The 11,508-nt window shown below is 40.5% G+C and overlaps 1 non-coding gene across 1 annotated transcript; it reads left to right on the top strand.

The window, feature by feature from the left end:
• The first annotated feature begins 11,007 nt into the window (after nucleotides 1-11,007).
• Nucleotides 11,008-11,111, top strand: LOC112745604 (small nucleolar RNA R71). The gene has a single exon (XR_003173523.1). It is a non-coding gene; the product is annotated as a small nucleolar RNA R71 (small nucleolar RNA).
• The last annotated feature ends 397 nt before the right edge of the window (nucleotides 11,112-11,508 follow it).

Here is an 11,508-nt window from a genome sequence, read left to right as displayed (position 1 = left end):
AGTCACATATCCATCCAAACCCAATTTGGTCCAGCATGAGAAAGCATTTCTAGCATGATCTCTTTATTCCTCTTTCAAGGTTCAGAGGAGATCCAAGTATGAATAGCTTCTTTTCCAAGATAACTACCCAATTAGATGAAGATCGAAAGCTTTCAAGTAAAATCAAGAGAAAAGATAGAAGAAGGAGAATGAAAACTAATATTGATCCATCAAATTACAACAGAGCTCCCTAACCCAATGAAAGGGGTTTAGTTGTTCATAGCTCTGGAAGATGAAAACAAAGATGGAGAATACATGATGAAAGTAAAACTAGAAGTGCAGAGAAAGTAAAATACAGAGAGTAGTTCTATGCCAAAGGCTCCCTAAAGTTTTCAACTCCCAAACTAATTCAAAGCTACTCCTATATATACTACTCTTCCGATCTTCTAGTTGGCTCTTCAAGTCTTGGGTATGGGCCTCTGAATCTTGAGTTTGAAGCAGTTATCCTTTTCATTGGGCTTAGCTTTGCTTGCAGAGAGAAAAGGTGAAGTAGGCAGGGACTTTGACTCAGGACGTTAGTGGTGTCAACGTTAAGTGAAAGTGTGGGTTCGAGAACGTTAGTGACAATCACCTTTTTCACTAACGTTCCTAACCCAAATATGATCACGTTGACTTCAACGTTAGCGGCACTAACGTGACCACTAACTTTGCCTCTTGGTCCTTCGCACACGTTATTGGGACTTACCTTTCCCAATAACGTGGAGAGTCCTCCCTTGTCCCTACGTTAGCGTCCACGTTAACTAGGTTAACATGGCTTCTAACATAGTAATGCCAATCCTTCGAGAACTTTAGTGACACTTACCTTTGTCACTAACGTTCCAATGTGCCCCTATTTCCCACGTTAGAGTCCACGTTAACTAAGTTAACGTGGCTTCTAACGTAGTCATGCTAGCCATCTCCAACGTTAGTGACAAAGGTGAGTGTCACTAACGTTGGCTCATCATCTCTTTATCCACGTTAGCTTCCACGTTAACTAAGTTAACGTGGGAGTTAACGTTGCTCATGGTGGCTCTTGGTGGTTCACCCCAACGTTAGTGACAAAGGTAAGTGTCACTAACATTGGCTATCAATTGCTCTCTCCACGTTAGCTTCCACGTTAACTAAGTTAACGTGGGAGTTAACGTGGCTTATGGAGGCTTGGCCAACGTTAGTGACAAAGGTGAATGTCACTAACGTTGGCTTCTCTTTTGCTTCTTAATGTTAGAGTCCACGTTAACTAAGTTAACATGGCTCTTAACGTGGCCACTTATGAGCTTGGTCCAACATTAGTGACAAAGGTAAGTGTCACTAACGTTGGTTCCATTTTCTTTCTTCCACGTTAGAGTTCACGTTAACTTAGTTAACGTGACTCTTAACGTGGGTTATGATGGCTTCAAGGGCATTATTGGCGATTACTTTTGTCATTAACGTTGCAAGCTAGCTTCCATTCCACGTTAGTGGTCACGTTAGTTAGACTAACGTGGCTGCTAACGTGGTTCTTCCTTGCTTCCTTTGTCCTGAAATCAAGCAATAAAGTGCATCAAAGTTCTAATCCAAATCATGAGACATGCATCCTCTAATTTGTCATATAATTCATGCAAAATTCTCATGAAATTATGTAAAGTGCACAATGTATGCTTGAATCACGATGTAAGTGAATATCTACCCAAAACTAGCTTATTTTCTAAGAAAATGCATGAAACTACCTTAAAAACAGTAAAGAAAAGGTCAGTAAAACTGGCCAAAATGCCCTGGCATCAATATGCCTCCCTGGAACCAAGTGGATTACCAATACAAAAGGTGTCCCAAACTAGCTAAAGAGAGGAGATCTCAAACCAATTACTAGAGGTTGGCTGGATTTTATTGGGTGTTCTATACTCCCAACCAGCAACCGTTCTGAAGTCACTGTCAAGAGAGCAGTGATGATTCACTATATTATGCTGGGGAAAGAAGTAGAGATTCATCAGCTGATTCCTGGTGAAATTTACATATTTGCAAACAAGGAATCCACTGATGCTAAATTGGCTTACCCGAGCTTGATCAGTTTGTTATGTAAAGATACGGGGGTACAGATAGGCGTGGATGAATATATCCCAGTTGAACGCCCAATCACCAAAAAGGTGATGGATAGACCTCAAGTTCAAGACAACCCCATCAAGAAGAGGGCGCACGAGCTCCTCCCAAAAATTCCTCAATTTGAATATTGGGCCCGCTTAGAAGCATCTGTCACCAAGCTGCAAGAAGCTATGGATCAACTCAAGGAAGAGCAGCAGAATCAAAACAGCATGCTCTGCAAACTGCTCAAAGAACAAGAGAAACAAGGGCGTGAGATACATGAGCTAAAACGCTAGAAGCTGCCCCTTGAAGAGCTAGACGTCCCACAGATTGAAGGAGCAAGTATCTCTTAAAATAAAGGTTGTTGAGTCCTAACTCTGTGATAACTTTTGTTATTAGAGACCTATTTTAAGAGTTATATGAGCATTAGTATTCGAGTCATTTATTTTTTTTATGTCTTTAATTTCCTTTCTTTTATTGTTAATTGTCTGCTCTTATGTTTAGTTTATATCTTGTTTTTATCTTTATTCAATGATTATTAGTGTTTAGTGTCTATGTCTTAAAGCTATGAATGATTCCATGAATCCCTCACCTTTCTTAAAAGAAAAATGTTCTTATTTGCAAAAGAACAAGAAGGGCATAATTTCGAAATTTATCTTGAAATTAGTTTAATTATTTTGATGTTGTGACAATACTTTTTGTTTTCTGAATGAATGCTTGAACAGTGCATATTTTTGATAGTGAAGTTTATGAATGTTAAATTTGTTGGCTCTTGAAAGAATAATGAAAAAAGAGAAATGTTATTGATAATCTGAAAAATCATAAAACTGATTCTTGAAGCAAGAAAATGCAGTGAAAAACATAAAGCTTGCGAAAAAAAAAGAAAAAAAAAAGAGAGAGAAGCGAAAAATAAAGAAAAAAAAAGAGAGAAGAAAAGAAAAAGCAAGCAGAAAAAGCCAATAATCCTTTAAACCAAAAGTAAAGGGTAAAACGGATCCAAGGCTTTGAGCATTAATGGATAGGAGGGCCCAAAGGAACAAAATCCTAGCCTAAGCGGCTAAACCAAGCTGTCCCTGATGCGTGGAAAACTTGTCTCTCAACAAATCTCCCTTCGGCAAGTGTACCGAAGTTGTCGTCAAGTAAAAACTCACAATAGAGTGAGGTCGAATCCCACAGGGATTGATTGATCAAGCAACTTTAATTAGAAGAATGTTCTAGTTGAGCGAATCCAGAATTTGGGTTGAGAATTGCAGAAAATAAAATGGCGGGAATGTAAATAACAGAAAAGTAAATGCTAGAATTAAAGGACTGGAAGTAAATGACTGAAAATAAATTGCAGAATTGTAAATGGGAATGGGGGATTTGCTCATAAAAGTAAATCGTAGAAATTAAAGAGAATGGGTAAGATTAGAGATGGGGAATTCATTGGGCTTAGGAGATGTTGCAATTCTCTGGATCAACTTCATTTTCATCTCTTCCTCAATCAATGCACTCATTGATCTCCTTGGCAATCTTAAGTGATTGAATTACAATTCCTTGCAATTCAATCTCTCAAATCTTGATCAATAGCCAATTCCTTGGTCAATTGCTCATGAGAAGAGATGAAGTATGGTCACTGATTATACCACATGTATTTCCCAAACCAAGTATTGAGAGGGTTACAGTCACATACCCATCCAAACCCAATTTGGTCCAGCATGAGAAAGCATTTCTAGCTTGATCTCTTCATTCCTCTTCCAAGGTTCAAAAGAGATCCAAGTTTGAATAGCTTCTCTTCCAAGATAACTACTCAATTGGATGAAGATCGAAAGCTTTCAAGTAAAATCAAGAGGAAAGATAGAAGAAGAACAATGAAAATTAGTATTGATCCATCAAATTACAACAGAGCTCCCTAACCCAATGAAAGGGGTTTAGTTGTTCATAGCTCTTGAAAATGAAAACAAAGATGGAGAATACATCATAAAACTAGAAATTGCAAAGAAAGTAAATATAGAGAGATGTTCTTCAGCCTCCAGAACTGCTTTACAATTCAAAGTTACTCCTATATATACTACTCTTCTCAGCTTCTAGTTTACTCTTCAAGTCTTGGGCCTTTGGATCTTGAGTTTGAAGTAGTTCTTTTCTTCATTTGGGCTTGGCTTTACTTGAAGAGAGAAAGTGCTAAGTGGGCAGAGACTTCAGCTCAGGACGTTAGGGGTGTTAATATTTAGTGAGAATATAAGTTCGAGAAATTGTCACTAACGTTCCAATGCACCCCTTTGCCTTACGTTAAAACCCACGTTAACTAGGTTAACGTGGCTTTTAACGTTGCCTTGTTAGTCCTTCGAGAACGTTAGTGACACTCAACATTGTCACTAACGTTCCAGTGTGCCCCTTCTTGTTTCACGTTAAAGCCCACGTTAACTAGGTTAACGTGGCTTTTAACGTGGTCCTTGCCAACCTTCGAGAACGTTAGTGACACTCAACATTGTCACTAACGTTCCAATGTGCCCCTGGGTCTCACGTTAGAGTCCACGTTAACTAGGTTAACGTGGCTTCTAACGTGGCCATCTTTTAGCCATCCCAACGTTAGTGACAATGTTGAGTGTCGCTAACGTTGGCTCATCTTTCATTTCTCATCGTTAGCTTCCACGTTAACCAAGTTAACGTGGAGGTTAACGTGACTCTTGGGGGTTGTGTGGTTGCTTCAACGTTAGTGACAATGTTGAGTGTCACTAACGTTGTCGATAATTCTTCATCCTCTACGTTAATTCCCACGTTAACCAAGTTAACGTGGGAGTTAACGTGGTACTTAGCACCATAGGCCAACGTTAGTGACAATGTTGAGTGTCACTAACGTTGGCTTCTCTCCCTCCCCCTTAACGTTAGAGGCCACGTTAACTAGGTTAACGTGGCTTCTAACGTGGCCACTTATGAGTGATTGCCAATGTTAGTGACAATGTTGAGTGTCACTAACGTTGGCTCAACTTCTCTTCTCCACGTTAGAGTTCACGTTAAGTTGGTTAACGTGATTCTCTAACATGGGCATTGATGGCTTTCTTTGAGAGTGTTATTGGCAATCACTTTTCTCATTAATCCTTGCAAGTTACCTCCCCTTTCTTGCTCCTTTTTGGTCCTGAAATCAAGCAACAAGGTGCATCAAAGCTCTAGTCCAAGTCATGAGTAATGCAACATAATATTTGTCACTAAACTTATGCAAAATCCTCATGAAATCATGTAAAATGCACAATGTGTGCTTGAGTCAAGGCATAAGTGAATATTTACCCAAAACTAGCTTATTTCCTAAAGAAATGCATGAAACTAACCTAAAAACAGTAAAAAAAGGTCAGTGAAACTGGCCAAGATGCCCTAGCATCACAACACCAAACTTAAAGCTTGCTTGTCCCTAAGCAAGTACTGGAACAAGAGAATGATGAATGGAATATCCAGAGGAATGAGTCATTCTTGTGGAAGTCATATTACTGATTTTATGGTGGTTTCATGCATAGCAACTTAGGTTCATTCCATTACTGGCTTTCAGACCTTTATCATGTCCCTAAACACTTACTTTGTTTATATCTCATGAGACTTTTATTCATTGATCCTTTTATTGTTGTTTCAAGGGTTATTTGTGTTATTTAGGCTAAGTGCTCTGTAAGGGGGCAACTCTTTAAGATAAGCTTTCAGCCAACACTCCCGAACCAGTTGGTTCAAGGTGCTAGGTGTTGAAGCACCCCTAAGGACTTACTCCCTCAAGTCTCTCCCCCATACATACACACCACAGGCATATAGTTTATTTATTTTCTTTTCTTGAGACCTTGGTGTCCAGCACGTCTTTGGGTTACTAAATGCTCTGTAGTGAGGGTTACTCTTGATAGTGGATTTTCAGCTGATAATCCCGGGTTAGATAACCCAAGTTACCAAGTGATAAAGCACCCCTAAGAGCTTATTCATCCAAGTAGATCCCTCACACAGGGGCACCACAGACACTTGCCTCAAGCTTAAAACCATTGATGCCTAGCCTTATTGCTTACTCTTTTCCTTTTGTTTTTCACTTCCATTGTTCTTTCCCTTTTCTCTTCTTAGGATCTTGTTATTAACTTAGTCTCATGAGTATATCCAAAGTCAAGTATTCAGGATAGATAGTTGTCCTCCTAGCCTTGTGGTTGAACCAACTTAGCTAACTTATGACTACCCCAAAGATTCATGAATGCACTTCCACAATATGAACCCTACTCTGGTCTTTTAAAAACATAAACATTCTCTTCTTCATTTGATTTAAAATGGACAAGCTTACAAGTAAATAAGGGAATGATGTAGTGACATAAAGACCAGTGCACACAGACTCTCTTCAATACCAAAACTAAAAATAACATGATTTGAAAAAGGTTTAAATATAACATGGAAGCAAGTTCTATTTCATACAAGATCTTCCTTATTTAAAACACAGAGAAAGATGGAACAAAGAAGGAACTCCACCACCTTTTACTGTTGTGGATGTCCACGCTCTTTTCCTTGCTTGTCCTCCTTGTTTCCTCTTGCATTTCCTCGCATCCGTGCCAATCTTTCTTGCTTCCAATCCTCGAGTGCCTTCCTCACTGACTCATGACTCTCTTCCACCCTTTGTCTTTCCTTTCGTGCTAATTCATCCTTCATTTCATCATACTTGGCTATTCCTGGATGCAATATTGGCAGCTGTCCCACTAAGTAGTCGAGCCTGGCTTGAGTATTTATCTGATGTCCTGTTTGACTCATGTAAACTCCTTCTGCGAATGCCCTTTGCTCGTCCAATAGTTCTGCCTGTTCTATTTGTCTTTAATGCATCTCATGTATGTGTGCCCCTTGATGTGCTTGGATGTTGATTAGCCTCTGGGTGGATTCTTGTTGCTCGTTTTGCCTTTGTTCCATCCTGTTGAATGCTTCTCCCCATTGTTGTCCTTGGCTTAGTTGTTGCCCCATCATCTGTAGTTGAAGCTCTTTCTGTGCTCCTTGGCTTTCCAAATATTGTCTAGATAAGCCATCAATGGCTTCCTGTAATTGGTGCATGTCCAAGGTCTGTGGTGCTTGTCCCTCTAAGACTTGTTCTTCAACTACTGGAGGGGCTGTCCTCTTTCTTTGCTTCCGTTGAGGCAGGGGGAGTGCTGCAGCATTCATCCTTCGGACCGTTATTGGAATGCCTTCCTTTATCCAAACGGGGTCCTCATCTTCAAAAACCACCCTAGCTTTCTTGCATATTCGGTAAATAGTGATGGGGTAACCTAATGTTCCTCTTGAGTTGCTTTTCTCTGCCATCTTTCTAATTCCTTGAGCTTTGATCTCATGAACTTTGATTTCTCCTCCCTTGAGTATACAATGCAACATTGTTGCTCTCTCGAGATTCACCTCCGAGTTGTTTGCAGCTGGGAGAATAGACCTCCTCACTAGCTCGAACCACCCCTTAGCTTCAGGGGTGAGATCTGTTCTTTTAATGAACTTTGGTTTATTTCCTGCACCCCTTTCCCAGTCAGCTCCTGGTACACAAAGGTCTAGTAAAAGCTGGTCATAATTGGGGTTGTTGTCCAATCTTGAGTAGTAACTTTCTTCTTCAAATGGTATAGATCGTAGCTTCAATGCCCTCATTACACTCATGGGACCAAAATCCACCATTGTTCCTCTCACAAAGCTTGTATATGATTCATCTTTCTTATCATACCTGACTGCATTTGCATAAAATTCTCTTATGAGATTTGCATTCACCTTAGTGACTGGGTCAGTGAGGAGCTCCCATCTTCTCCTTTCTACCTTCTCTGTGATTTCGGAGCATTCATTCTTCTTAACTTGAAATCCCAGCTCATAAATGATTTCCTTATCAACCATCCACCCGTACTGCAATGCATGATGCAAGCTTCTAAATCTCTTCTCATCATATGGGTGTTCTTCCATGGGTTCTTTCCCCTCCCTTCTCTTAGAACTTGAAGATGCCATGAATGATGATTTAATATGTGAAGGTGGTAAGGTTATGGAGACTTTTGGTTGTTTAGGGTTTTATGGCAATGAGGAGAGTGAGGGGAAGAATGTTTATAATTGAATAGGGGGTGTATTGTACCGAAATGAAGATTGGTGAAGGTGTGTGATGACAATGAAGGGTGGTATGGACAAGGGTTGTTTATATAGAGAAGTTGTGAGAGAATGGAGGGTGTAGATTGATGAAGTGGTCACTTGATGGACGGTTGGGGTTATGCATGGCTAGAAGACAAGGATCATCTCTTTATGATGGGGATTGCTCGGTCTTCTAAGGGTCCCTTTTTTCAATGTTGCATGGCAACATTTTCCAACGTATTCCCTCTTTAGAACAAGTGTGTAACCCCTCTTCTTTAAGTGGCGAAGTCTCCCCTTTAATTGTCCCATCAATCCCTTTTCATGCTTCTTTTCCTTTCCTATAAAGATTTGAAATAAGGGAATTAATAAAAAAATTAAAACTCTACGGCTAGAATAAATGGAAAGAAAGGATTTGATTGTTTGTTTATGGATTTCAACTAACTAACTAACTATTGGTGGTTCCTTTTATGCATTTTGGTGGCACCATGGGGTGACACCAAACTTAGTTTGAGGCACTGTGATGAAGGTTTTGTGTTCAAAGCTTCCAAGGCTAGCATGCAACTTGGTTTGCTTTGAACACCAAACTTGTTCCTCACTATATTCTGCATAAGAGGATTTTCACCAATTGTTTGTTAAGTTTGGATTGAAGCTCATAAAGATTGACTTATTCATTATCATCTGAAAGCATATAAAATATGGGTTGCCTCCCATGAAGCGCTTCTTTAGCGTCACTAGCTTGACGTTTTTCCTTCATCCTGGTGGTTGGTAGTGCTTAAAGTCTTCCCCTCTTGCTGTGGACTTGTATCCATTGGTTGGATCAATGATCTCCATATGTTTCAGAGAAAGAACTCTGCTGATAGTGAATAACTTGGGTAATTGAGATGGTACAGTAGGGAGATTAGGGGGAATATCTGGGAAGTATGCTGAGACAACTCTATCCCCTGGAGAGAAGTCTTCCGTAGGGATCTTCTTGTTCCTCCATCTCCTTGGTACCTTCTTTTTTATTTCTTTTGAGGTTGCCTTCCCCTTGTGACCTCTTTTCTCCAAGGAATTGTGATGTTGTCTTCACCTGCCTCTAGAGGTTTTGGTTCCTCCAACTTCTCCTTGAGCTGTGGCAATTGCTGTTTTCCTTGTTTGTCAGTTAAGGGGGTCTCAGAGTGAACTGACTGTGCTTCAGTGCTTGTTTCGTCCTTCAGTGTCTCATTGTCATTTGTGCTTAGTTCCTTGTCCTCTTGATCTATTTCTTATGAGAGTTTGAAAATATTGAAGCTGAGTCGTTCATCATGGATTCTCAATATTAGCTCCCCTTTCTCTACATCGATAAGTGCTCTGGCTGTAGCTAGAAATGGTCTTCCCAATATGATTGGGTGAGTGTGACTTTCTTCTATGTCCAGAATGACAAAGTCTGTTGGGAGAAAGTACTTCCCAACCTTTAGCAACACATTTTCCACTACTCCTATTGCTTGCTTTTGAGTTTTGTCAGCCAGTCTGATAATGACATCTGTAGGCATTATCTCATTGATCTGTAGCCTCTTCACCAGGGATAAGGGCAGTAAGTTGATGCTGGCCCCTAGATCACATAGTGCTCTGTCGAACATAGTTTCACCTATGGCACAATGGATATGAAAACTTCCTGGGTCTCTTCTTTTTGTAGGTAACTCAGGTTGAATAAGGGCACTACATTCCTTGTTCATCACTATAGTCTGCCCTCCCTTGAGTGAGCTTTTCCTGGGAAGAAGTTTCTTCATATATTTAATGAATGCAGGCATTTGTTGAATTGCCTTGATGAATGGTATGTTCACATGCAGAGATGCAAACAAGTCTAGGAACCTTGAGTATATTCTTTTTCCCACAGCACCATTGAGCAGTTGAGGGAATGGTGCATAGAGCTTCAGCAGCTCTTGTTGTGAGATTTCTGGTTCTTTGTGATCTCTATCCTCCTCCTTTGTTGAGTTGTCTTCAGGTTGGTTGCACTTTTTGCCTTGCTTGTCTTCAATCTCTTGATCGCTTGTAGTGACCATTTTGCAATCTTCCTATCTTACTTTCTTTGCTTCTCCCTTGGAGTTTTTCTCAGTGTCACTTGGGAAGCTATCAGTAGGTTTGGGAATCTTCTCAGCTAAATATCCCACCTGGAATTCCATCTTCCTAATGGTTTCTCCCTGGTTCTTAATATTGGCTCGCACCTCCTCTTTGAACACCTTATTTTCTTGAATCTCTTGGCTTATTCCTTCAAGTAAGGCTTCAATCTTAGAGAGCCTGTCATCAATTGATGAGTGGTTCAGAGCTGATGTGCTATTTTGGTTTTGATAAGTGTGTGGAGAGTTGTTGTTGTGGGGGTGTTGAGATGTCCTCTGGGTGAATTATTGGTGAGCTGCATTGTTGTTGGAATTGTAACATCTCTGGTCTTGGTTTTGATCTTGCTCACTTCCCCACCCAAAGTTCGGGTGATTTCTCCATCTAGGGTTGTAAGTCTTGGAGTATGGATCATAGTTCTTCCTTGGTGAATTCCCAATGTAGTTGGCTTGCTCCGGACTCCCTTCTGCTTCTTGGTTTACTCCTTCTTGTGTTGTTGATGAAGTGGAGATTGCTGCTACTTGGTTCATCTCTATCTTCTTGGTGAGGTCAGCCAGCTGCTGAGTAATGAGCTTGTTTTGGGCCAACAGAGCATCTACATTGTTTAGCTCCATCACTCCCCTTGTGTTCCCTCTTTCGGAAGCATAGAAGTAGTCGTTTTCTGCTACTGTTTCAATAACATCTATAGCTTCCTCAATGGTCTTCTTCTTGTTCAAAGACCCTCCAGATGAATGATCTACTGCCTTCTTTGACTCATAAGAGAGCCCTTCATAGAAAATGTGCAGCTGGACCCATTCATTGAACATGTCAGGTGGACACCTCCTTGTTAAGTCTTTGAACCTCTCCCATGCTTCATACAGAGTCTCACCATCTTGTTGCCTGAAAGTTTGAACCTCAGCTCTCAGCCTATTGATTCGTTGAGGAGGATAGAATCTTGCTAAGAATTTATTCACTACATCCTCCCAAGTTGTCAAGCTCTCCCTTGGGAAGGATTCCAGCCACTTGGCTGCCTTGTCTCTGAGTGAGAAGGGAAATAAGAGCAATCTATAGGTGTCAGGATGAACACCATTAGATTTCACTGTGTCACATATTCTCAGGAAGGTGGTCAAATGTTGGTTGGGATCTTCTTGAACACCTCCTCCAAACGAACAGTTGTTCTGAACAAGGGTGATGAGCTGTGGTTTAAGTTCAAAGTTGTTGGCATGGATTGTTGGCTCTTGGATGCTACTTCCACAATTGCCTGGGTTTGGATTAATGTAAGAGCCCAAAATTCTTCTATCCTCCCTAGCATGATTTGCTCCACCT

This window comes from Arachis hypogaea, chromosome 14, assembly GCF_003086295.3.
Source record: "Arachis hypogaea cultivar Tifrunner chromosome 14, arahy.Tifrunner.gnm2.J5K5, whole genome shotgun sequence".
Taxonomy (NCBI): Eukaryota; Viridiplantae; Streptophyta; class Magnoliopsida; order Fabales; family Fabaceae; genus Arachis; species Arachis hypogaea.
The sequence above is the reverse complement of the archived record's forward strand: the minus strand, read 5'-3'. Positions and strand labels throughout refer to the sequence as shown.